This window comes from Desmodus rotundus, chromosome 7 (genome assembly GCF_022682495.2).
Source record: "Desmodus rotundus isolate HL8 chromosome 7, HLdesRot8A.1, whole genome shotgun sequence".
Lineage (NCBI taxonomy): Eukaryota > Metazoa > Chordata > Mammalia > Chiroptera > Phyllostomidae > Desmodus > Desmodus rotundus.
This window is the reverse complement of record NC_071393.1, coordinates 26,480,576-26,508,257: the sequence shown is the minus strand read 5'-3', so window position 1 is coordinate 26,508,257 and position 27,682 is coordinate 26,480,576. Positions and strand designations below refer to the sequence as shown.

The following is a 27,682-nucleotide window of genomic DNA, read 5'->3' as shown; positions in this document are numbered from 1 at the left end:
AATAAACTGCCTCACTCAGAAAACAAATTCATTGCTATCAATTACTTGGGGAATTAACAAAACTCTTCTACCTCTGCTAAGTATGGAAATGTCTAACTTAATATAGTGGGGAGGGGAGGACAATTTTGTCTTAATATTCCAGTTATTATTTGGAAGTCAGGTGACAAAGATTATAGAGGTCAATATTAGGGTCACAAATGTATATACAGATAATTGAACTGTTAATTTGCTTCCCTTCCCCATACCACTACCTAATTATCCTCCTCTTTCTTTCTCTCTTTCTTTTTTTCCTTCTTTCATCCTTCCTTTCTTCCTCCCTTCCTCCCCCTATCCCTTCCTTTCTTCCTTCCTTTTTCCTTCTTCCCTCCCTCCCTTCAATCCTTCCTTCCTCTTTCCTCCTTTCTTCCTTCCACACAGTTGTGTGAAACTGAAACACCTAAAAGGTGAACCTGAGGCTTGGCCCTTCCTGACCACTTTGTAGGTTCCAGCCTGCTGAGTTCACCATCATTCCATGATTAGGATCTACAGGCTTACAAGATCAAAATAAATGCTGTCCTGTATCCTTGGCTCTCACATTCTTTCCTGGAGGGATTTTCCAGGCTAATATAGGATAGGAAAGGAGGTAGGGAAGACATAACTGTTATGGTTCAATATACCAGAGGAAAATAATGTTATTAGAAATTCCATGACACCCAGCTTTTATTTCCCAGGAAGAGGAGCAGGGTACAAAGTGGCTCTGGGTCCAGAATCACCAAGCTTGAGAACAGAGGAGGGGCAGCTATGTTTTCAGATCTAGCTGTGCAAAGGGTTTGCACAGCTCTTTGCACAGCATAAGTAAGACAAATGCTGCTTACAGTTTTTTTTCTCCCTTTGCTGCATAAAACGGTCTGCAGGGCTCTGTTCCAAACACATACTGTGGAAGAAGAATAAAAAAGTGACAGTCATGTGTTCTGATTTGCCCAAAATGTTCTCTCTGTGCTGCAAATGTGGTATGCTGCGCAGAAAGGTATCCTGCCTGCAACTGACCTTGGGGGTTGCTGGGGGATCTCTTCTCCAAGTTTGGGGACAGAACATCATTTCCTCTTGACTTCAGGACCCCCCCCACTTGCTAACTGCAGTCTTTTCATTGATGATTGGCTTCATCAGCTCTCTCTCTCTCTCTCTCACACACACACACACACACACACAGCCCACCTAAATCGTCCAGGAGGCCTTTCTTTCCAAAGCCTTACTCTTGCCTCATGAAATAAAATCACTAGGATGCAGAAATTCTTTCCTCCTCCTTCCCGCCTACCTTTGAATGTTGAAGGGTGGGTCATTATAATTGCATCCTTGGCAATCTTTAGCCTAGACGTGTTCAGTGTGATCTAAGTCCCAGGAACTGTACTAGAAAGAAGGATAAGGCACACTCCATGTTTTTCAAAATCTCACAGAGGTAAAAAAAAAATTTCTACATAAACAAACCATTAAAAGTACGATAAACACATTATTAGTGCTGCATGTGGACTGTCAGGCACACCTCTCAGAGAAAATGATGAACACGTCCAAGAAGAGCTCCTGAAGGCCCCACAGAGGAAGTGATCTTTGAGCCCAGTTTTAAAGGATGGGGTGGGATTTGCCAGGTAGAGAATGGAGTGAAAGCTCTGGGGGCAGAGTAACTCCTGGAGAAAAGTCATATGCAAGCATGGCCTATCCACAGGACCGGAGGGCAGGGGCGGCAGGGCAGGGGCCGGCAGCCAATCAGAAGGGACATGTTTATAAGACTCAGGGCACAGGAACCTCATGCCCTGCTATAGTGTCGGGAGTTTTACCCCAGGAAAAACGGGGAGCCACCAACAGCTTAAGCAGGGTGGTAGCATATTTTGGTTTAGAAATGTAATTTAAAGCAAAGACCATCATCAGAAATTAGGAAGATAATGAATTGGTTTCTGACAGATGGGAGGATGTACCTCACTATTAAAGGCAAAATAGTTACCAAAAAACAAAAAAGTTGTTGAGAGAAATCCCAGGAAGGGTCGCAGGAGGAGAAGGTGGCCAAAGGAAGCCGTCCACCGAAATCCGTTCCCACTCCGTGAAGGAAGTGGTTTGGACTGACTGGCCACGTTTTCAGACTTGCACCCCGAAAGCCCCTTGTCCGAGGCAGCCGCTGCAGTCAGCACCGTGCAGCCACACCGCCAGGGCAGGTGCAGCTGGTTCCCGCTGGCCTTGTCCTTCACCTTCCTCTCGGATGGAGTTCCTCCCCCGGCTCCACCTCTCCCGCTCTCCCCCACCTCCCTGAGTTCCTCGCTGAGATTCGGTGCCTTGGGAGGCCCCTGTTAACAAAAGATTAGCCCTTTTTTCAGGAGGAGTCAATTAAAAAAGGAGAGATTTTTGTTTTTAAGGCAGATGAAAGTAAGCCAAGGAGATGTGTGTTTGACCCTCCAATATGCTTCCTCACGCCTCCCTGCGCTTCCAAAGGCAGGCTTTATGAATGCGAAATGAATCCAGTGCCGTGCGTCTGCTCCAGAAGAAAAGGGAACGGATCTTTCAGACACAGTACTTCTTTTATGGTCGGGCGGCTCCTCCTGCCCTGCGCTGCAGCGCCGCTTCAGACGCCTGCTTGACCTCCTCAAGGTCACTCCACGCAGCAGGCCCCCTGGTGCTTCTCCCGGGACCCTGCCGAGGAACTGAAAGGGCCAGGTTTTGTTTTCTGTCGCTCCTCAGTCACAGCGGAGTCCTTGCCCGGGGGCAGAGGCCCGTGAAGCTCCCAGCAGGGTGGTCCCGCTTGGTTATTGTGGGACACGTGCCCCACTCTGTAGAAGAAAGACCCGCAGCTGTGGCAAACCCGCTCCACGTTCACTCCACCTCCCCTGGGGGCCGTAGATGAGGCACTCGGGAGCTTGAATGACGAGGCGAAGTGCCCATTCTTAGCCTCCCTCATGCACTCTCCTCAGACAGCGTTTGATGCCAACACTTCCAGTCTTACTCCATTTCCCTCTACAGTTAGTGTTTGCCTGCACACCTGTCTGTTATTTGCTCGCCGACGCCCGTGATTCTGCCGTGGGTGGCTTGTCTCCAGCCGAGGAGGACAGTGTTCCTCCTGTGCCTGCTCTGACAGCTTTGGAGGGTGCAGACAGTGGCTGAGTCACGCCGAAGTCTGCCATAGCACCTGCGCGGCCCTGTGCTTTGCACAGAATGGGCGCTGGCTGCATGCTAAGTCGTTTCTTTTCTTCCAAACGGAATTCCAGATCCATGATGGATGAATCTGCTTCGGGGTGATGAGGATCCCACTGGAGTAAATTGCTGTATAGAGGAATTGCCTCAAAAACAATGTTACTAATCAACTTGGGCTTGAGTTAGAATCTTTGTGTGCCCAAAGCTGTGTGGCTTTGGGCAAAGTATGTATCATCTGTGAGCCTCAGTTTTCTCATCTGTAAAATGGAAATAATGCTGCTTTATATCTCATAAGGTGCTGGCTAAGAACAGATACTAGTCTCATAGCAAATGCTCAAAAAGTAGCCACGATTTGCCCATTACAATTTGCCCTTGTAATGGCTGGTCATTACAAGGTGGAGGAGCACACACATAGAAATCTACCTGGCATGCTCTTCACTCCTCCATGCAGATAAATAGAAGGCCTTTTTTCAAGGTCCTGCTTAAATGCTATATGTTTCGGAAGCTGCATCTCATTTCTGCCTCTCTTCTAAACAGAACTGATTTCTTCTTTTTTTTCAAAAATCCAGATTTTCATACCTTACCTCTTTCATATAGTTTTCTTATAGATTATAAACTTCTTACAGGCGGAATAGGGGTTTGCTCACCTTAGTAAATATTTTGCACAAATAAACAAAAGAAAGACATGACTGGAATTTTGTCTCTCTCTTTCAGCAGTGGTGGGTGTGTGGGGGTGCTCTTTTCAAGTGCCTGTTGGCCATTTCTGGGCAAGAGGAATCTCCTCCCAAAGCCCGAGGAACAAAACACTAAGTGACCCAATGATGAATAACTGGTGTTCAGTTAAGGGTGGGCCTGAAAATGCCCATTAAGAGGGGCGCTGAGGCATTGCACATTAATCCTACACATTTCCCCTTAAACCCAAGAGAAATAACTAACTGTTACATAATTCAGTAAAAAGCCCAGGCTGGGGGCAAATTTACTTTCCCAGTAACCAGTGAGTAAGTACCACCCACAAAACTACTTAGTTAATTTAAAATCCTGACAATTTAACACCACTCTGGCGAGATAAGAACCATTTATTAAAAGGCACAGTTCATTAACCCAAATGCTACTGGCATATTTGCTCAGAGAAAGGGGTGGGTCCAAACCCCATCAGGAGCCCCCTTCTTTTCCTGCCCGCAAGCCAAGCATCTCTGGGCTGTGAGGCCAGGAACTCCCTGCTAATAATGTCCCTGGAAATGCTTCTGACCGCATGGTCCCTGCCCTTCAAAATCCAGTCCATTGGGGGCCATCTCATAGTGTTGAGATAAGGTAGTGATAATGAGTGGTAAATCCTGAGTTAATGAGTAGTAAAACCTGAGCCAGGGCCAAGAAGAGGCCCAGAGCTTCCTTTGCTGTCTTCCACCCCCACTGACTGCTCTTCTCGCCCCAGGTTGCCTCCTGCCCTGGCAGCTCTGCAAGCCTTCCCTGGGCCTGGGGCCTGTGTCCCACATCAGTTTGGCTCTGTCACATTTCTGTCTGTGGTCATGGGGTGTTTTGACCGTGCAGACTGGGTGCAGCTATAAAATATTTCACAATTCTATCAGTATGTTACTTGCCAAGACACTGTGGCAAGCCCTTGTATAAAAATCAACAAGCAAAGACACTGCAGAGCACAGGGCTCTCCCTTTTGTGACACTGTTTTTTCTGGGCACATAACACATCCATTTGGGATGAAAACGCACTATACCCCACAACAGACGTGTTGAGTCCCTAAGGTCCTCTCCTGAGAGCCTTGTTTTTTTGGCTTCTGTTTCAATCCAGGCTTCTAACTATTCTCTAGAAATCCTCATGCCACCATAACAAACAAAAACTGGCCTGGGCCTCTCAGGTGTGAGCCGCTGCCTGGACTAGCGACAGACTGGGGTCTCTGATGTTTACAAGACAAAACGTTGTCTTATCTCCTTGACTGTAAAAAGTAAACTTGACTTTCCAAATTGTAATCAACTTGAAAACTGACTCAGTGGAGACCAAGGTAATGATGCATGCATGGGGGAGGTGGCTTTACCTGTGGTCTTTGTGCAGTGCGGAGGTCGGTGCGCATGTGCGCATTTTCCTGGACAGCAGGTGTGCACTCTGGGAGTGATGTAATACAGGTGCCCATTGGGGGAAATATTTGTTTGAACAATTTGTTTTATTTAATTCTTACAACATCCCAGAGAGATGAACATTTCTGTATGACTACTATGCAAATAAGTAAATAGAAGGCAAATGAGATTTAACAAGTTGTCCTGATTTCTAAAAGGGAGTTGCATTTAATGTTTTGGAGGGATGGTATTATTCTTACATTCAGAGACACTGCTTCGTATGGAAAGGGGCAGAATATCTGTTCCTTCATTAATTCTAATATTTTTGAGCAGTTTGCTATTAGTTGCCAAACACAATGTTAAGTCTTAAAGGTGAAATGATGAGCAAGACAATTCCCTTCCCTCTTGCACTAGCATCTTAGTTGGAGGAAATTAAGATATGAGAAAACAACAAGATAGCTTCAGAAAGTGGTGGGTGTTCTGCAGGAAGCAGCCCAGAAGATGCGGCCGAGCGCAGAGCGCATGCTGAGACGGGCTGGATGAGAGGGCCTCTCTGAGGTCTGAATTATAGAAGACAGCCCTGAATGGGAAGGTCTGGAGGAAGCAAGTCCCACGCAGGACACCTAGCCCCATGGGAAGCCCCTGAAGTGAGACTGAACTCGGCAAGTTTGAGAAACAGAAGAACAGATGGGGTTTCTGGAGCAAACCCATTGAGGACAGTCAAGGGCCAAGATGTCAAAGCCTCGGGGGCTGCGGGAAGGAGTGTGGATTTTGTTCTAAATGCAAAGTGTCAGAGTTCTTTTCATTCTTCCAAATACACTTTATTGCATGTTTATGACAATGAGGGTTATCTTTTGGGTCTGTGACACCTGTCATATATCTTCCTCATCTGTACCATTTTTCCACACAAGTCATTAAAAATGAAACTAATTTAAGGCAGGGAAAAAAACTGTTTTTCAGCAATGGTATTCTTTTCCTTTTTTAAAAAATTGTTGATACTACCACAGATGTCCCCATTTCCCCCACTTTGCCCACCTCAACCCAGCCCTCACTCCCCTCCCCCAGTCTTCACCACACTATTGTCTGTGTCCATGGGCTATGCTCATATGTTCTTTGGGTAATCTCTTCACCTTCTTTCATCCACTCACCCTCTCCCCTCGGAGGTCTGTCAGTCTGTCCCATGTATTTATGCCTCTGGTTCTATTTTGTTTGTCAGTTTATTTTGCTCATTAGATTCCACATATGAGTGAAATCATATGCTAGTTCTCTTTCTCTGACTAGCCTATTTCACTTAGTATAATAATCTCCAGGATCATTCAGGCTGTCACAAAGGGTAAGAGTTCCTTATTCTTTACAGCTGCATAGTGCTCCATTGTGTAAATATATCATGACTTTTTTATCCACTCATCTGTTGATGAGTACTCGGGCTGTTTCCAGATCTTGGCTATTGTAAATAATGCTACTGTGAACAGGGGGATGCATAAATTCTTTCTGATTGGTGATTCGTTTATGCTAGAAAGTACTATTTAGGCTGCTGTTCAGAGAATGGATTATAGGAGTCACGAGGCAAAGGATGGGTGAAAAGTGTGGAAGCAGCAAACCTGACGACTGCAGTAGTCCAGGCAAGTCAGCATGATCCCTTAGATGAAGGCATTGGAGTGAAGGAGAATGAAAATGGATTGGAGATTTAGTTTAAAAGTAGAACTAACAAGAAAGGCTGATAGATTTGATGTTAGGGGTAAAGAAAAGGGAGGAACACAGGTAATTCTTAGGTGTTGTGTGTACGCAGCATGTGCAGAGTTGGAGGAGACTGAGGGAAGAACAGTAGGCTGCAAGATGCTGGATGGCAAGTTCTACTCTGGGCACATCACAGGGGAAGTGTCATCTAGTGGTAACATACACAGCTCGATTACTACCAAAACAGGGAAACAACAAAAACAACAGTAAAAAAACCCTTTTACTAGGTCATACCAGCCTCTATAGATTTGAAGTCTTTTTCTATTACAAAGAACTTAGCAATTTCCTTCACCTTAGGTTAAAGTGTGATAGGCAAACTTTTTTTATTTATCTCAACAATAACACTGTCAGCTGTCGGCGTCCTTTCTATCTTAGGTCCTAGAAAATCCTTGATTGTGGTGGTCATTCTTCCACAGACAAATGTGTACTTCCCTCTTATAAAATTTACACCCTACTGTTCTGTTTCTGTGCATTTCTATCCACATGATAATTTGTATTTGAGTGCTGAATCATTGTGTGATTGAATCACTTCTTAAGAAATTTTAAATGGCAATTAAAACTGACACATGCAGTATCAACAATGCATATCACTTGAGGAAGTGAAGAAAATGTGACTGAGTTTGTGAACGTGCAGACCATGGCAACTAGGCAACTCCACTTGGCAGACAGAGATTATAAGATGGCATTGATTATAAGATGCCATTGACTATAAGATGCACCCCCAAAATGTGAGAAAATATGGGTAACTGAATGAATGGACATACTAAGTTTGAGATATCTTTATAAATCTAGAGTTCTCAGTCAGAGTCTGTGCTGGAGATAGAAATTTGACAGTCACCAGTATAAAGTATTGGAAACCATAGCCCTAGATGAGATGTCTTAGAAAAGTGGATTGAGAAAATGCCCAGGACAGAGCACTTGGCAACCCAGCCTACGGCCATCAGGCAGAGGAGACAAGTCAGCAAAAGAGACAGAAGGGTTTAATGAGGTAGGAATAGAATCAGGAGAGTATGACGCCAGGGAAGCCAAGAGGAACATTTTTAAGAAGAAAGAAAGGGTCAATGATTTCAAGTGCAGCTAAGAGGTAGACAAAAGACTGGAAATTGACCACTGCACTGGGCAATATAAACATTGTCGATGACCTTGATGAGAACAGTATTGGGGGAGCCAGGTACCAGGCAGGAGAGTTGAAAAATGAAAGAGAGGAGAAAAAGTGAAGACAGTAAATAAAGATCATTCTTCTGAGAAGGTCTACTGGGAAGGAAAGCAGGAAGATATGTTTGCAGCTGAAGGAAGATGAGGTCAAGAGAAGTGGTTGACATGAAACTTGCTGTTTTAAAGGTGGAAGATACTCGAGCAGGTGTGTGTGCAGATGAGAATGATCCAATGGAGAGGAAAGAAGAAGTAATGATGTAGAAAAGAGAGAAGGATAATTGCAGGTTTGGAATCCTGGAGGGAGGAGGGGAGAGGCTCCAGAGCATAAACTGAGAAGTGGAACTCTAAAATGCAAAGGGGCATTTTATTTGTTATGAAAGGCAGATGCATTAGAAGATTTGGCATCTGAAAGGTGAGTTAGTTCCTGATTGCTCATATTTCCTCATTAGCCACAAATGGGAGTAAGGGGATGTTGGAAGATTGTAAAAATTTTGAGTAGGGGGAGGGAGTACAAATTAGACATCTCTGAGAAAGAGCAAACCTTCTAGGAATGCACAGTAGGACTCCCGGACAGTAGAAAGCACAAACACAGACTTAAGATGACATCAGTCATGGTTTTTTGTTTTTTTTTTCCCCAGCCAAGTCCAGGATCAGAGAAAATGAATAAGTGGTTTCAACACAGCTTGAGGTTTATCCAAGGAAGTGCAACAGAAGGAAGGAGAACCAGGGAATTGAGGGTGCTTGCAAAGAGGACCAAAGGATGTGTAGTAAGTAAGAAGCAAAATGCAAATAGGACATGAGTGAGAACCTGGGTTTAGGAAATGTGCTGTTGCCTTTGGGACAGGGGTAGACTGTGTCCTTGGTGAACAGTGACGTATCTCATTATTTCATATGGCAGAATCAGAAACAACCTCTGGGAGAATGGGGTGAGTGTAAACGGTGTCTCCTCTCAGAGAAAGATAACAGCCCAGGATGTGGAAGTTCTCAGAATGTGGGGGAAGTGTAAACGGATTGGTTGGTGTTTCCTTTTCATGCAGTCTAAGCGTTTCCTACAGCAATTAAATTAGGTTTAACCTTCTCCAGTCCCCAAAGGCTAATGAAGAGCAGCTGCTAGTCATCCACATGGAGCATTCTTTATTTTAATTGTGAATTTGTATCTAGTAACCCCTCAGATTTCTTCCTGCTGAACTACACTATTTCTTGTGACAGTCTGACAGGCCCTATGATATGGCCCTTTGGTCATTTCCACTCAGCTCCTCCGGGGCACTGTAGATGCCACAGAAGTTTACTGAGGGTTCCAGCAAAACCAATGTGACCAGAGGATATCCCACTGTATCTATGTTTTTACCCTGGATTATCTGCTTTGTTTCCATCATTATTTTCGAGTTACTAGCATGATATTGCAGGTTTATGTTCAGATTTTTGCTGTTTCTGGGTCTCTTTCCATACTGTATGGGCATGCACTGTGTCTGGGTTGACTCTACGCATTTATTGGCTTGTATTTTTGTTTGTTTGTTTTAATGACTCCATTAACAGGACCTCTAAACAAATGGCTCCAGGTGTTCACATAACTCCTTTTTTTTCTCTTAGTTTCTCATACCTTTAACTTTTCCCAAGGGATCTCACTTGCCAAACTCCATTTGGCCACAGGACAAGCAGGATGCATTTGGTTCTGACATTTGGTTCTGTTTTCTGTGTAGCCTCATTACCTGTCTTTGTGGAGACAAGAAATTATCTCCATTGACTGTTTTCTTCTGAATAACTCAGTACAAGATACTGCATATCAGTGATGCTCTGTGTATGAAACAGTAACTACAATCACCATAACTGCTAAAAGTAGGTCCAATATTTTATTATTGTAGCTATGACATGACATGCAATTTTCATGATGTTGTACCCATAACATTATTTTTGGAATATAATCTATGCTTAGGGCTCTGGGAAGCCAAGTGTTCCCACCCATATAAATCATTGAAGGTCCCAGGTTCTGCCAGCTGCCTTTCCAAAGTTGGCTCTACATCCAGAAACCATCTTAGGCTGACTCTCAGCTCACAGGGCACACTATCCTACAGTAGCAAAGTGACTTCCGCCAAAATTATGATGGCTGAGCAAGGCACAGCTAACCACCTCTCTGCCACCTGCAACTCAGTGGCCATCAGCCACAGTTTAGTCCCTCTCTGGGTAAAACTCCTATATTAAATTTTTAAAAATATATATACTCAATAGTCTGACTCAAATGATGATGAGGATAATTATGAGGTGATGAAGATCTGGGTGATAAAATGCATCTGAAGGAAATGATCTGAGCTTACCGTGTCTAATTGACCCATCCAGAACACCTTGTCCCAATGCCCAGCATCCTCCAGGAGGAGAGGAACAATTGTGAGCATTAAGGGCATCCAATGGAAGAAGAAATAAGAACAACTATGGTCACACCTAAATGTCAAAAATTAAATACAGAAACTCTATGTATTGAATACCTACTACATATCAAGCCATGTCATACATTACTTCATTTATCTTTATACCAACACTAAGACAAAAGTATTACAGCTACATTTAATGAGGTTACATGGCTTATAGATAGCAGAGGACATATCAGGGATTTAAACCTTGTCTACTTATTTTCAAAACCCATGCTCTAACCTATGAAATCAACAGAGGAGAGAGACCCGGATAGTTCGCCCTGAGAAAAAACGGGCAATAACACACTTTCTCAAACACTACAGATGTCTGGATAGCATTCAGGCCTCTGGTGGAATGGGTAAAACTAGGTGACCAGCAGTTTATTCTTTGTGTGGCCTAGAGATGCTTTTCATAAGGCCAAGAGAGTTGGTTTTTAATTAAAGTGTTGTGTAACCACTATATATATTTGCTTTTTGAATTCTAAGGGTTTTACTATCTTTTTATCTATCTATCATCTATTATCACTCTCTATCTCTATCCCTCTATTTTATCTCTCTCCATCCACCTCCCTTGTCTTTTTCTCTGTCTCTAAGTGTGCCTCATTTACTTATTTTTTAATCTTCACCCAAGGATGTTTATTGATTTTAGAGAGAGAGGAAGGGGCAGGGGGAGAGTGAGAGAGAAACATCAATGTGAGAGAGAAACATTGATTGGTTGCCTCCCATACACACCTCGACCGGGGATCAAACCTGCGACTTAGGTATGTGTCTTGACCAGGAATCAAACAAGGAACCTTTTGGTGTACAGAACAACATTCCAAACAACTGAGCCACCTGTCCAGGGCTATTTTTTTATTTTTATTTTTTGTATTTTGGCATGGGAGAGGGGATATTTGTTAGGGAGGTTCAGTAGAAAACTGAGAAGGTACACGGTTAGCATCAGACAGAGGGAGCAAAAAACAGGTTTTACACCAAGCTGAAGACAAACAGATGAAATAATGTAGAACGGATGTCCCAGATTTTCTAAAACATGCTTTATTTCAAATGCTGTGGTCCATTGTTCACATAAGCATGTCTGTCCTTGAGACTTTGGGGTCAACATACAGTTCAGCACATAAGCTTTCTGTGTAGAGAAAACCTTCAGACTTTTCAGGCATCCTTCTCCTGCCACCAATTCAGAGAGAAGGGTGTGCAAAATTGTGTTCAGTGTATGCAGTGTACCACCACTCTACATGTATTCTAGAACTTAATCATCACATCACTTATGTGGATGAAACCAATGCCGAAAGAGAATGAACAAACTGCTTAAGCTCACGTAATGAGTGTTAGCATCAGGATTCAAATGGAGGTCCCTCTAGTGCTCAGTCCTGAGCTTTTGATTGGCACTGCAAGGATTCAGAACGGAGACACTGTCCGGGGATAAAGGTCATGCCTCTGGAGAGAGCTCCTCTGGGGCTTTATATTTCAAAAACAAGTGTGGTCTTCAGCATGAGGAGGCAGAAACCCCCATATGAGTCCTCAGGAAAGCTTGTAGGAACAGAAACAAAGTTGTAGCTGTTCGGTTTAGCTGGTAAACCTGAGATAACATGAAGAAAAACTGGAGAGAAGGCGCAGGTATTCTAATCACATTCATTACAACTTCCTCATCCTACCATACTCCAAGTTAGCCAGGGTCCTTTTCAGCTTCCTGATGCTGGCTGCAGGGGCGGGGGCAGGGTGGTTAGATGTCCACCTTCCTCACTTTGTTACAATGCACTATGTGATAGCAATCAGGCCCCATACATATAGTAGAACAAGCCCTCCAAAATGTTCCTGGACATCAAAATGGCTGAATATCGGCAATTTAATGTGGTCCAGTCTAATAGTCTAACATGATCATCCATTAATCTCTTTGCAGACATGCCAAAGCATCCATTAGTTTCTATGCAGGAAGAAAAGCCAGCTGGTAAAGATGAGGGTCCTGAGACTCCTATTGTCCCTCAGCCCATACTTGGCTTCTAAATGAATGGCAAGGATGAGAACAAAAGCTGAACACATAGAACCAAGACCTGCTTCATCACACTTCTCAATGTCCAGAGAACATTGGGTGAAGGAGGCTGTGTACACAGGGAAAGCATATGGGATTAGCTGTCATGCCCCCAAGGCTCGAATCCCCACCCTCCCACTAGTTGCTGTGTAAAATGAACTTCTGTCTTCCTCATTCTTCTCCTCTGTAAATTCTTGATACATGTAGCACCCACTTCATAGGAACATTCTAAAAATTAACAGAAGCACGGAGAACCAAGATGGCGGCGTAGGTAGACACACTGCGCCTCCTCGCACAACCAGAACTGACAGAGAATCGAACAACAAGGGGGACCAACACCAAGAAAATAGAAAATAACCATTCATCCAGACTGGTAGGAGGGGCGGAGACGGGCACCGGGGTGGAGAGGACTTGCGCGGCTGTGGCGGGACTGAGACTGGCGGAGTGTGGGACAAATGGCGCAGGCAGTCCGAGCACTAGCAGACCCTGCGGCCCCACATCTGCGCAGATGAGCCGAGAGGGCCGGACTCAGAGTGGCGGAGAGTGGGGCAGGCAGAGCAGCGGGTAGCACCCCGCGCGGCACCAAATTCGCCCACGGATAAACCTGACGAACGGCAGGCAACGAAGCAGACTGTGCAACCCAGGGCTCCAGCTCCGGGAAATAAAGCCTCAAACCTCTGATTGAAAGCGCCCCTGGGGGTTGGGGCGGCAGCAGGAGACACTCCCAGCCTCACAGAAGAGGTTGTTGGAGAGACCCACAGGGGCCTAGAGTGTGCACAGGCCCACTTACTCGGGAGCCAGCACCAGAGGGGCCCAGTTTGATTGTGGGTATCGGAGTGAAAGATTGAAATCCGGAGGAGAGTGAGGCGGGCGCCATTGCTCCCACTCGGCCCCTCCCCCACGTACAGCGTCACAGCTCAGCGACCAGCATTACCCCGCCCCGGTGAACACCTAAGGCTCCGCCCCCTAAAGTAACAGACGCGCCAAGACAAAAAAAAAAAAAAAAATGGCCCAAATGACAGAACACTTCAAAGCTCCAGAAAAAATACAACTAAGCGACGAAGAGATAGCCAACCTATCGGATGCACAGTTCAAAGCACTGGTTATCAATATGCTCACAGACTTGGTTGAATCTATTCGAAAAACAGATGAAAAAATGAAGCCTATGCTAAGAGAAACGAAGGAAAATGTACAGGGAACCAATAGTGATGAGAAGGAAACTGGGACTCAAATCAATGGTGTGGACCAGAAGGAAGAAAAAAACATCCAAGCAGAAAAGAATGAAGAAACAAGAACTTGGAAAAATGAGGAGTGGCTTAGGAACCTCCCGGACGCCTTGAAACGTTCCCACATCCGAATTATAGGGGTGCCAGAAGGAGAAGAGGAAGAACAAAAAATTGAAAACTTATTTGAACAAATAATGAAGGAGAACTTCCCTAATCTGGCAAAGGAAATAGACTTCCGGGAAGTCCAGGAAGCTCAGAGAGTCCCAAAGAAGCTGGACCCAAGGAGGAACACACCAAGGCACATCATAATTACATTACCCAAGATTAAACGCAAGGACCTACATCCAAGATTACTGTATCCAGCAAAGCTATCACTTAGAATGGAAGGGAAGATAAAGAGCTTCTCAGATAAGGTCAAGTTAAAGAAGCTCATCATCACCAAGCCCTTATTATATGAAATGTTAAAGGGAGTTACCTAAGAAAAAGAAGATCAAAAATTGGAACAGTAAAAATGACAGCAAACTCACAGTTATTAATGGCCACACATAAAACAAAAACGAGAGCAAACTAGGCAAACAACTAGAACATGAGGGTTGTCATTAAGGGAGTGGGAGGGGGAGAGAGGGGGAAAGGTACAGAGAATAAGTAGCATAGATGATAGGTGGAAAATAGACAGGGGGAGGGTAAAAATAGTGTAGGAAATGTAGAAGCCAAAGAACTTATAAGTATGACCCATGGACATGAACTATGGGGGGGGAATGTGGGAGGGACGGGGGTGGGCAGGATGGAGTGGAGTGGGGGGGGAAATGGGACAACTGTAATAGCATAATCAATAAATATATTTAAAAAAAAAAAAAAAAAAAAGATACTTAGCATTGATTATGAAATTGTGAAATGTTTCAGATTTATTTTAGATCTGAAAATAAATTTATATAAACCAGGAAAAAAAAAAAAAAAAAAAAAAAAAAAAAAAAAAAAATTAACAGAAGTAAAACACACAGCAGCTAGGATGATACCAGGTACCTAGTAAACAGTCATTAAATTTAAATAATTTCTATTATTGAAGACTGTTTCTTTAGGGTGTAAAGCTTTGAAGTCATTATATAAAACCTGTTCCAACTCAAAACACTCACCTGATCGCTCTCCTACCACTAAACTGTGCTTGTTAATCAAAGAGGACAGGGAAGACCCAGCACCAAGTAAGTGTGGTTCCTATGGGCTCTAGCTTGGAAAGACAATCCTGGCAGAAAACTAAAGATGCCTTCTTCTTAAAGGACAGTGGTCCCTAGTTTGGGGGCAGGCAGGAGTTTTCAGAACAGGTTTAGGGTCCATGTGCACACAACTATTGTCAAAGATACAGTAGGTATTTTTCAATACGTATCATCCACATCATTTCTAAATGCATATGGGTGCTGCTGTATTTAATTTCATACACATTGCGTAGAAGTGCTACAGAATTTATGTTAGTTTTCATTGCATTTTTTTCTTAATCACTGGATACCAAAAATAAAATTACTTTCATGTGGACAGCCAAGAGAGGCCTCGAGCCCTATTATTATATTTAGAAATTCAAAGGACCACCACAGAATGGGGGAGTTGCAAAACAAAGAGACAAAAGACCTGACTTCTGGTCTGAGTGCTGCCCTTCTAACTGACCGTGAGGCCTGGAGGTACTTCATTTCCTATGCCTCAGTTTCCCTAAGTAAAATAAAGGAGATGGTGCCAATAGGATTATTAGTAGTCTGGCCTAAGGAGAAAAAAAATCTCAAAACTGGAATAAGGCCATATTCATAGAGATGTTCACTGAGACATTATTTATAACAGCCAAAAATTAGAACAACATAAATGTCCAAACATTGGGTAATGGTACTGTACATCTACTTGATGTAATGCAATGAAGCCAATTAAAATGATGTTCCCTAATACTATGTAATGACATGGAAAATTGCTTCTGATCTATTCTTAAAAGAAAAAAAAATGAGATATAAATGATATGATTATAACTATATAATAAAAACCATGGCAAAGAATATGAAAAAATGGAAAGAAATATATTAAATGTAACTGTGCATGAGTGACTTTAAATCTTTTTAAAACTACTTTGGTATGGTTTCTAAATTATATTTAATAAGAATATATTACTCAAACCAAACAAAATATATCAATAATAATCAACTGAGGGAGTTGGGTTAAATGGCTTTCGAAGGCCCTTTCAGTTCTAAAATTCAACTGCAGTCAAGAAGATTTACAGATATAATAGATCTGTGAAAGCCCTTTCAAATGTGTGCAGCATTGCGTGATTAGAAGGTCGTATTATTATTAACTTGTACCCAGCAAAAACCAACACAAATCCATTAATAAAACAAAGTAGTGAGATGAAAAAGCGGCAGATGACACAATATTCTACTTGCTGTTAGAGCTCTTTTTGGCTGGCATGTTCTTGCCGCAACCTTTAGAAAAAGGAATCTTACACAGCGTTCCGCCATGCAGCCCTTTCCGTCCTTTGTGCTCACATAATTGTCAGGCAGGTTTTATTGCTTCTCAAGTGATGGGCAGAACAGATGGCCAGAGCCCAGCTCAGGGGCTGGTGTCTCTTTGGGTGTCAGTAATGCTTTTCAGGGCAAAGGGAAGAGCAGCATGACTGTACCTGTAAGAAATAGGCCTGGGACCACACAGGTAGGCAGACAGAAAATGAGAGGGGGTGGCTGGTGGGCTGCCCTGTAGAAAGCAGGGAAGCTTATTTGTACATCATAATGCCGATGTGAATGTAAACACAATGAGGAATCCACACGGGAAAGTAGGTTTTTAGCCCAAAGCATAGGTCACTAGTATAATTCGTGCCAGAAGAGGAGCAGTTGCTAAAGTAGATCTTCATCTATCCAAGGTGTACCACTTCAGCCTTAACCAAAAAAGCTAAAGGAATAAGCAAAGTAAGATGAAGTAATAGAAAACAAAAATCTGAACTTAAATTCAAGAAATCTGGGTTTGACCTGCAACCCTGTAGTGGACCAACTACATAAACCTGGGGCTGGGCCCAGGACCCCTTTGAAGCCCAGTTTATTCATGCACAAAGCGAGGTTAGCCAGCTTTGGTGGAGTATGATAAAGGATGATATGGTGTAATCTATGAGGTACCTGGTACCTGTAGACCCTGAAGGGTCGTCTCAGCTTAATGTGTGGATCTGAGGCAGCCTTGAATATGAGTTCAAATGCCAAATGCCTAGCAAAAAAGTGGCTGGTATCCAGAGAAATCAATGTCTCAAAGATGAATTAGATATATATTTTCCATCTCCCCACCTGTGTTTGCTTTTGCTGGAGTTCCAAACTCTGGGGCATATTGCTTGACCAGACAAGAAGAATCTAAGAGCTCAGATGCGCAAAGGAACCAGTTTGTCCCTGTTGGGTCTAAGTCCCTGCAAGGGCCCTTTAGGCTGACTCACAGGAAAAACGACACAACCACAGGGTTTACTAGATAAAGGGGCCTTAAAAATATGAAGTCTAAAAATAAGAGAAATGAAGCTCAAAAAGGTGAAGTTGCTCAGAGTTACACAGTTAAGTAACGGAGCTGATATTCAAATTTAGTTCCCCTCATTTCCAATTTAACATTTTTTTTCTACTGCATCTATTCTGATGATTCAAAATATACTTTTCTGGCTGGAGAAGCAGGATGTAAATGCAGCTGAAATGGAGGTTAGAGAGCAGGCACTCACGGTGTGAGCGATGGCAGGGAAAGGCTTCAGCGGGAGGTTGAGACGTATATGTGGAGCGGCAGACAAAGGCAAGACAGGATACTAATTCTGACACCTTGCATGGCTAGGTCAGTTTTCAAAGTTTAGTATAATTGTTACAGATTTAAAGTTATCAGCAATGCAAGACTGATATGGGCCCCGTTTTGTGGATGGGGAAGGAGGTTAAATGTTTTGCCCAAGGTCTCATAGCTATTAATGGCAAAAAAAAAAAAAAAAAAAATGAGGCCAGAGCACACTCTCATGACAAAAAGGAAGAGAATTCTTTACACGAGGACTTTGGCCTGATTGTTTCGGAGTGAATTCTTGAGCGTTGCCAAAACCACAGGGACAGTTCTCCGCTTGAAGTACCTCTGGAGCCGTTTTGGCTCCATCACCTTTGGGAGCTACCAAACCATGTCACATGTCACGACATACATCACCTGTCACAACATTGGCTCAGTAATGCATCAGAGAGTGTTGCCTTGGCCCCAGGAGTCCAGAGATATCAAAGTGTGTTTATTTGCCTGGAACTTTAAGCTAGTAGGCATTTTTTTAAAAGATAAGTATAGGCAACCAAAGAACAAATGGTTGACATCTGGTAGAGGGGACAGGGGTTGGAGGACAAAAGAACACAGGGAATCAAGCAAGCTTTATCAACTCCACCAGGCCTTCCCCTGGCGGGCAGCACAGAGGGGCCAGCCACTTGCCTCTTTACAGTTTAAACTAAAAGGAGCATTACAGAGGTGAATTAACATTTTAAAAGAATGTAAAAACTCAGAGCTGTTCTAATGATGATTAATGGAGAGCTATAAGGGGGCCATGACCTGCCAGTGTCATTAAATGGATTGGCAGGTTTCTGAGCATTAATTATAAATAGCCACAGGAGTTCTCCTGCTTAACAGAATGAGGATAAACCCAAGTCTCTGAGAGAGAGAAAGATAGGAAAGCAAAACAGGAAAAAAAGTTGGCCTGTGATTGTCTGCCTGTGTGTGGTGGGGAGGGAGAGTGAGTGAGAGAGCAGAGGGAATGAGATAAATGATAAATTAGACCCTGCCAGTCAATCACATTTTCTAAATGTTTTATGTCCCAAAAGCTATAAAAGCAATATTCCTTTCTGCCCTTATTGGAACCATTTCTGTACAGCAATCACATCCGTTTCCTTGGGGATTTCAAGTGAAATGTGCTTTGCCTTTTCTTTTTATATTTACTCTCCGGCCTTCAACCAAGGGAGGGCCAAAGTCCGCATACAAATGGGCAGGACAGAGACCTGGCCACCAGGAAAGGCAGGCAGGGGCTGTGAGAGGAGATGGCCAGGGACCCTGGCCCCCGATGTGGCCCACAGCCAAGTCCACAACAGCAGAGGCGCTCTCGGCTCTGTCCTAGCACACCCTCAACCACCCCAAGGCCTGCTATAATATAGAGGGAGGGCTTAGAAAGAATTTTGCTGACTTGAAAGACTGCAAGCATCATGAGGACAAGGATGGCTCTTTACTCCCAGCTGCATCACTGGAACCCACAGCAGTGCCTAGCCCATCAGAGGTATCCTGTCAATATTTGTTGACTGAGGGAATGCATGGCTGATGTGGCTCACTTTGCTGGAGCACCGTCCCAGGGACTGAAAGGTCATGGGCTCTATGCCTGGTCAGGGCACATGCCTAGGTTGCAGGTTCATTCCTGGTCAGGGTGTGAACAAGAGGCAACTGATCAATACTCTCTCTCTCTCTCCATCCCTTCCTTTCTCTCTAAAATCAATATACATATACACATGTCCTCAGGTGAGGATAAAGAAATAAAATAAAAATATTTGTTGAATGAGGGAATAAATGAAGGAGTGAAAAAGACACATTTATCCATGGCTAAAGATGCACAGCAGGCATCATCTGAGACACCTGTGCGGCTCAGAGCCTCTGGGCAGGTGGACAGCCAGGTAATGAGCACACCCTTCTTTGGTTCTGGAATGCTGTGATACCAGCTTGTCTCCCAGCCTGCTCTTTGAAAACATATTCAGATTCACTACATCTTGGGCTGGAAGGGAACCCAGAAAGCTGAAGAGACTGGCCCAAAGTCACTCAACTAATTAGTTCAAGAGTTAACACTGTGTCCCTTCTAAGCACCCTGCCTCTCTCTGGTCCTCATGACTTCCACATGGGTTGGCAAAGGATCCTTGGTCTGTGAGCTGCTGTGTCAGGTGAAGGCTGGGGCCAGGGAGGGGCTGATCTCCCTGGATAGTGACAAGACTCCTCTAGGTTTTGGTTATTACCTGTGATGGAGAAGAGAAGAAAGAGGGTGAGCCAGGGAGACAGGGACAGGGAGGAGGAGGCAGGTGGAGAGAGAGAGAGAGAGAGAGAGAGAGAGAGAGAGAGAGAGAGAGAGAGAGAGAGAGAGAGAGAGATATCAGGGAGAATATGGAGAAAAAGAATCCCCGGACTAGGCTTTGGAATAATGGATACTCCCAGACGATGTTATATTTTTTGTGTGTCGTTACTTTTCAAGACTTTCCTCTGCAAGTCATTATTTTAGCTGATCGGAAAATGGTGTTGAAAGTCCTGCTTCTCTGGTACAATTTTCTTCATATCCTATTAGTTGCAATACAATTACAGAGAATACATCAATTCCTGGCCTGCCCGCTGCTGCTGCCGGAGCCGCCTATTAAAAAGAGGCCTTATTAATGGAATTGTACATCCAGGATTAATCGGCTTGCGTTGGCCATTTACATTTCTCATTCCACAAGCACTTTTGTTTGCTTAATAGGCTGAAGGAGGTAGGAAATGACACAACAAAAGCTTCTTCCAATTGCCCCGCGTATCACTGGTGGATTTAATGTCCCCTCCTCCTTTCATCCTGAAGTGCTGCATGGGGATAAGATCTGGCACATGCCGCTAGGGAAAAGCAAGGCAGCAGCGAAATAGTGATTGGTGGGGAGAGTGGGAGGGAGGAGGGGCAGAGAGAGAAGCCTGGCCAAAGGGAGGTCTTTGTACTTGGGGCAGGAGCACAGGCTCCTGTTCTCTGTCCACACTGAGAGGTAGGCATGGCAGAGGGTAGAACAGGGGGGGAAAGGCCCAGGAAAGCAGGACGCCTGTGGAGGTCAGGGTGGGGGTAGGGAAGGAGTCGCCCCGCATTAATTCCATGCATGTGCCCTCCTCCCTTTGCTAGGAATGGCTTCTGCAAATGGTCCTTTATCCAGGCTGAGTGGTTAATCCTTATTGGGCCCCCTGCCCATCCACGTATCCCTCCATCATTTCCCATTTACGGCTTAGTTCTAAGTTGCTCTTGAACTAGGCCAAGCAAAGCACAATTTAACATGAAGGGAGTGTTGTGGGGAGGTGAGGGAAATCTCCTAGGCCCCTTGGGTTTTCTTTCTTCCTGTTGATGTGGATAGTTTAAAACTGACAGCTTGAGTTTCACTTCAGAACTTAGGGAAGGAAATGGAGGGGAATCGCAGTCAAGATCTTGCCTCCACTGGATTCCAGCAGCAGAGTGCCCAGGAGAAGGTGTCCCAGAGACAGGCGCCAGCCCCTCTGAGCAGGCCCAGCACAGAGGAACCCCTGATGGCAGGGCTGGTGAAGAAAGCAGGGTGGGAGGGAGGCGAGGCTGCAGCAGGCTCTTCCTTACCCACTGGGCTGTCTGGAGAGTGTGGGCAGGTTACACGTGCACAGGAGTACAGTCACATGGGCCCCCACACACCTTGGCCTGCAGGGAGTTCCCTGGGATAGCAGGGAGGGGCAGACAACTCAGGGAAAAGTCCCGGGGGCGGGGTGAAATAGAGCTTAGACCTTTTAATCAAGCCTTGTCTCTAGAGAACTCGGCTTTTCAAGAGAAGGGTGGGGACTGAGGGAAAGTCACAGGTCAGTTCCGCCACTGGGTGGGGCTTGAGCTTTAATTAAACACATGCAGGGAGTTCAGTTTGGTGATGGATAGGAATGGCTTCTTCTCCCGGGACAGGAGCCACTCTTCCCACCTGACTGCCCTCTCTTCCTGTCTTCTCTCTTCAACTGCGCTAGGAGGGGATCCTTAGCTAGGCTTATCCTTTAGGCGGCAATACAGTATTGAATTTGCTTTTTCTTTTGACTCTGGCTGGCTGGCTTCCCCCGTGACCCTTGGAGGTCTGTGCAGGTCAGAAATAATGGACAGCTGAGGCCTACGAAGCCCGAAACCCCTTCCCAGACAGGGGCTCTGTGGTTCAATACGAAGCTCCAGGCTCTGGGAGGGCACTACCTCGGCAGCAGAGCCCACATATGGTGAAGCCCTGTAATGTAGTCTGACTTCCTGCTGTAATGGAATTTCTGTAGACCACTAGCAGAAAAAAAAACTCCATTAACCACACTACAAAGGCCTCTACTTATTAGTATTTTAGAACAGCGGCAAAACATTTTGTGAATCTAATTATTGCTGACAAATAGGAAAATTGAAATCAAAGATAAATTTTCAGCTGCCGTGCCTCATGTGCCAGCCTCCTGTGACTTCAACTACTGCCTCGACACGTTTCTCCTTCCAGTAGCTCCAGCAGAAGATTGCTTCTTTTCCCTCTCTCCTAACCCACCCTCCTCTCTCCCCAGCCTGGACCCTATGTATTTTGAAGCATTAAATCTGACATACTCATCTTGGTGGCTGGCATGAGCTAACGAACTTCATGTTTACCTGTCACATACAGAAATGGGCTGAGCAGGGTGCTGGGGAAGCCGCTTCTCACTCCCCGCCCTCTCTCCTCCCGCCCCCAGCCCTAGCCTTCTTTTTTTCAGATAAAAGTCATTCAACTGATTTCAAATTCCTCGTGATATCGGGACAGGAAAAAAAAAAAAAAGACTTGTCAACACCTTTCTTTCTTTCCCCTATTAAGCATACTGTAAAAATCAATCCCTTTTGTCACTTCTCTCTGCTTGCGAGAATGTTTAATGGATGTCAAGGGAGCTAATGATCGCTGGTAGAAAATTCATTTTAGATTTGCTATTTATAAAGTACTCAGTACTCAGGTGGGAAATTAACATGAGGCGAGGAGTCGGGTGGGGTGGGGGAGGGACAGTCGTGTAGAAGAACAGGGGCCCTGCCAGGCTGGCAGTGCTCCATGTAGGTGGCATGCAAGGCATCCTGGGGGCAGAGGACACATGTGTCAGGGACACTGTGTGGGATCATGGAAAAGTATATACTCAGGACACACCCAGACCTGAGCAAATTGACCTTCCTGAATCAAATTTTTTACAGCAATAAAATCACACCTACAAAACCTAGCTCACAATCCTGTGGAAAGGATTGAATAGAACATCACATGTAAAACATTTACAACAGCCTGGCACCAACTACTAGTGCATGTTTAATAAACATTAAATCTGTTTCCCCATAACCCCATAGCCCTGCGAGGGGATCAGGACAGCATGGGTCAGCACAGAATTGCTCCAGGATCAGAAACAGGACACAGGTGTGCTAATACTCGAGCTTACATCAGATCTCTGCGCACTACCTGGTACTACAGCACCCAGGTGATCAGATTAGCCGGTGGTTCTCAAACTGGAGCGGCTTTAGGGAGCGTCAGCATCACCTGGAGGGCTTGCTAATGCCCTTGCTTTAGAGTTTCTGGGAGTCTGCAGGTCTGGGGCGGGGTGGGTGTGGAGAGCTGGAAGTTAGGAATCTGCATTTCTGACAAGTTCCCAGGTTATGCTGATGCTGCTGGTCTGGGAGCACACTTTGAGAACCACAGAAGTTGACATAGAAACTGACCTGTCCCCTGAAATTCCGCTATCTAATCAGCACTTCCAGGTAGAGTAAATGGTTCCTCACGCCTGACCTTACCCCAACCCCTCCAAAGAGTATACACTCAGAATTTTGAAGGACATCACTAAGCACTAATTAATTCACTCTCAAATTATGCATTATGGGTCCAATGAAAGACACAAGAGCTGATACGAATCTTCTAGTTTGCTTCCATGTGAAGCCAAACCTCAGTTTCCCCTCTACATAGTTGGTGCCTCAAGGATTCAGATGCATCAACTTTGTCGGCTGCCCCGCGAAGTTCTCTCACTTGCACATGGAACTCCAGGGCAGAAAGCTCTGGCCACCCCTCCCCACTCTAGTCTCTCCCTTCCTGGCCTTCTCTCCAATACTTCTGTTATATTTGGATTAACTGCAAATCTCCTTTGATCACTCACACTGGTTGAAACAGACAACCTGTTGCCACGTGTTTGATTACTGCATCCCGGGGGAGTTCCTGCTTGTAATGCAGCCAGTTACTGTACACTGGCATTACCCGCCATCATTGAGCTGCTAATTCATTGTCTAAGAAGTTGCTTTTCAGTTTCTGATTTTTCAATAACAGGCTTCTCAGGATGCCCTTAAGCTTCAGAAGTAAGCCAAAAAGTGCTTTTCCAGTCATTTACATAAACACAAGTGACTCAGGAAGGGGAAGAAAGGGGATGGTTTCAGGAGGCGTTGCTAGGGTTCTGGGAGCCGGGTGGACAGCATGGCAAGGCTGCAGGCCTGGGAAAGCACAGTGGGAAGTGTGCTGGCTCGAGAAAACCTGACACCCAGGCAGATGATAAATGCTGAAATTCCTCCTGACGCCCGGGCTGCTGCTTCCTGAGCCTGGGCGGATATTCTGGGCACCAGCAAATTGTTCTGTCAGCAAGCCGCTCCCTCAGCTGCATTCTGTTAAGAAGCCTGTCATTCATTCCCCAGTCACAGCCCCACAGTCCCACCCTCTGAGGTGGCATCCTGCCACCGGGGACAGGTAGGGGGTTGGCTGTAGGAGACCTGCCAGAAGCCAGAGCCCCGAGGGAGGGAGCTCTGTCTCCATGAAGCTTGTTCCATATTTTTCTTATGGGGGATGTGGTCTCAGTGCCTGGTCCAGACCAGGTGCTCAGTAGTAGTTTTTCAATGAAGGGGAGGAACTTCCTGACTAGTGGGCCACTTTCAACCATCTCTCTCTCTCTCCCTCTCCCACTTTCTCCCCCAAATGTAGATTTCATAAATAATCCAGTTAGCCACAAAGAGCAGCTATTCTTTCTCTTCCCTGCCAAATCATATACTCCCCCAATAAAAAGTAAAAAAATTAAATTAAATTAAAACAAACACACCAAAAAACTAAGGTGTTATACTTACTTCTATCTTTCAGACCTGATTTTGATCAGACTATTTCCCTGTAGGGACCTAACATTATGAACAAAAGTCAAGTGCTAGATAAAAAGAGAATAAAAACAAATGTCCCAGTTAAATTTAAATTTCAGATAAAAAACAAATAAGTTTTCAGTAAAGTGTGTGCTGTGCATAATCAAAAATTATTTGCTGTTTATCTGGAATTCAAATTTATTGGGCATCCTGGATTTTCATTTGCTAAATCTGGCAAACCTAGAAAAAGGGAATATGCATTTACTTGCATACTTTACATATTTACACAGGTTACAGACCCCCAAGCTTGCTTTGTCCTGGTGGGTTTTTTCTCCTAAGGTGGGAATATTCCAGAGAAACTGAGGCCCCTCCAGTGAGGGCAGGGCCCATGATTTCTTCTCCTCACCAAGCTGAGAGTGGCCCCTTCTGAACAGGGCTCCCGCCATCTGCGTGCCTCACAGCTCCTTAAGTCAGTGGTTCTCAGAATGTAGTGTCAATCACCCGAAGGGCTTCTTGAAAGGCAGACAGCTGCGTATCATAAAGCCCCATGCTTTCTGATTCCGTGACCACACTCAGACAGCCACATCCTAACAACCTAGGTGGCAAACCCCTTCCTCTTTCCCCAATGCAGACTAGAAACGAGGACACTGCTAGGAGGGATCTGACAGAAGGCTGGTGCAGAAATGGCGAGTGAGAGTAGGTCTCAAAACACTCTTCTCCTTTTTCAGGCTTTTACATTATTTTCCTGGCCTTATTCATGCCATCACCAGCCACATGGAAACCAGTGTGCACGTGCAAAGGCACTGTGCTAAGAAAGGGCATCAGCGTGGGAGCCAAGGTTCAGGGTCAGTGAGGCAAAATGAGGAGGATGCTAAAAGACAGAGCGAGAAAGAGGCTGGGGCAAGAGAGTGAAGGACATTCGGTGCCAAGGAACATGGGCTTTATCTGGAAAGCCATGCAGAGCTAGTGAAGGTTTCAAGTAAAAGACCAGTGTGACAAAATGTGGTGGGGGGTATAGCAAGATAATTAATTATTGGCAATATGGAAGCTGAGATGAGCTGGGATGTAAACTGGTAGCAGTAAACCTGTGAGGAGGCTGTGTTAGTCTAGCAAGCAATGACTTAAGTCTCAATGAGACCATGTCAAAATGTGGGAGAGGAAGGACAGACACTGGAGAGTGTTTGCAGGTAGAACGGAACCAAGGTCATGAGTGATTACAGGAGCAGGTGTGGGAGGCCGGGGGAGAGAGCTGAGGATGACTCCAGTGGGGAGGTGCAGTCGCTGATACCTGTGCTGTTCAAAGGACCTCAAACAATTGTTGGCTTTTACTTTTTCAATATGTGTTGAATAACAGGTTTCACAAGCATAATTCAATTAAACATGAAATTACATTTTAAGGGAATTTAAATATCCCATTTTACAGATGAGGAAAATAAAGGCTTCAGAAAAAGAACTGAATTTCAAAAGCTAGAGTTAATGATAGAACTGGGATGAGAAAAGGGTATTCTGACTGTTGTGGAGATCAAGAAATATATTTGATGTAAAAATGCTCTGTAAACTGTAAAACTATTTTTGTAATTCTTTAGGGAGTTAATGCAAGAAAGGCACTGGAGATGAGTTTTGAATATGCTCTAAGGATGGTCTGCTACCATCTCTAAGTGGCAGGGCCAGAACCAGAAAAAGAGATGGAAAAATAAGACAGGGATAGATCATATTACATCTTAAAGAGCCAGAGAGAAGAGAATGCCGTGAGGAAAGGAGTGATTACTACTCTATGGGATCTTCCCGATGTACTGGTTAGCCCTGTTGCTTATTATACCAGTAACTACTTCAGTTCTTTTCTGCTTTCTGAAAAATCAGCCTATAGATTTGTGGACACACACATTAACCTGGATGTACACGTGTGCAAATACATATCTTTTGCAAATTATGCTCAGATTAAAAAGCCACCAAATTCAAACTCCTTCAATTTCCTGCCACCAAGCGTAAACCTTTACTTGAATCCACACTATGCCAAGGACAGATAATTGCCTCTATCTCTTTTTCTATTTTTCTTTATTGGGATAAAATATAGATAATATAAAATTTACCATCATAATCATTTTTATTTAGCATACAATTCAGGGGCATTTACACTCACATTTCTGCACAACCATCATCACCATCCATCTCTACAGCTTTTTATCATCCCCCCAAATCTGGATCCATTAAATAATAGTTCCTCACATCTTTTTCCCCTCAGCCACTCATAACTCCTACTCTCCTTTCTGTCTCTTGAATTTGTCTATCATAGGTACCCAATATAAGTGAAATCATACACTATTTGTCACTTTGTATCTAACTTATTTCACTTAGAATGTTTTCAAGATTAATCCATGTTGTAGCATGTATCAGAATTTCATTCATTAATTTCATTAAGGCTGAATATTATTTGATTGTATGTCTATACCACATTTTTTATTCGTTCACTCATTGGTTGCATGATACAACACTTTCAGCTGTTGTGAATAATGCTGCTATGAACATTAGTGTACTTTCAGATTTTAAAGGTATAAACCTAGAAGTAAAATTATTAGATCATATAGTAATTCCTCTTCTTAGTTATTGAGAAACCACTAAACTGTTTTCCACAGTGGTTACACCCCTTACATTCCCACTAGCAAAGCACAAGTGTTCCAATTCAATTTCCCCACATTCCTGCCAACACACATTATATATTTCTTTCTTTTTTTAAAAAAATAATAATTATCTTAATTGATGTAAAGTGGTATCTCATTATGGTTTTGATTTGCATTTCCCTAATGATTATAGATGTTGAAAACCTATGGTTAAATGCCACAAATTAGGCAGCAATATCTTAATCACATGTGTGTTGTATGGGCCTATGGAACTCTTCCATTCTTGTCCCTCCTTTCACACAACATGCTAATCGTGTCTTAATATTCATCCTCCCTTTCTTCCATGGTGATAGGCCCTTGAATTTGCCTGGGCATGTGTTCAGCCAAAGTGGATAACACATTTCCCACATTCCCTTGCATTGCAATTTGGCAATGTGACTAAGTTCTGGTGAAGGGGATGTGAAGAAGAAAGCC

General features: G+C 44.2%; 1 protein-coding gene and 1 pseudogene across 2 annotated transcripts in view; both read right to left on the bottom strand.

Annotated features, from left to right (window-relative positions):
* The window catches only part of NTM (neurotrimin), a 940,923-nt gene that overhangs the window by 898,432 nt on the left and 14,809 nt on the right, over positions 1-27,682 (bottom strand). The window lies entirely within an intron of this gene.
* LOC112301976 (U6atac minor spliceosomal RNA) lies at positions 27,407-27,514 on the bottom strand (annotated as a pseudogene).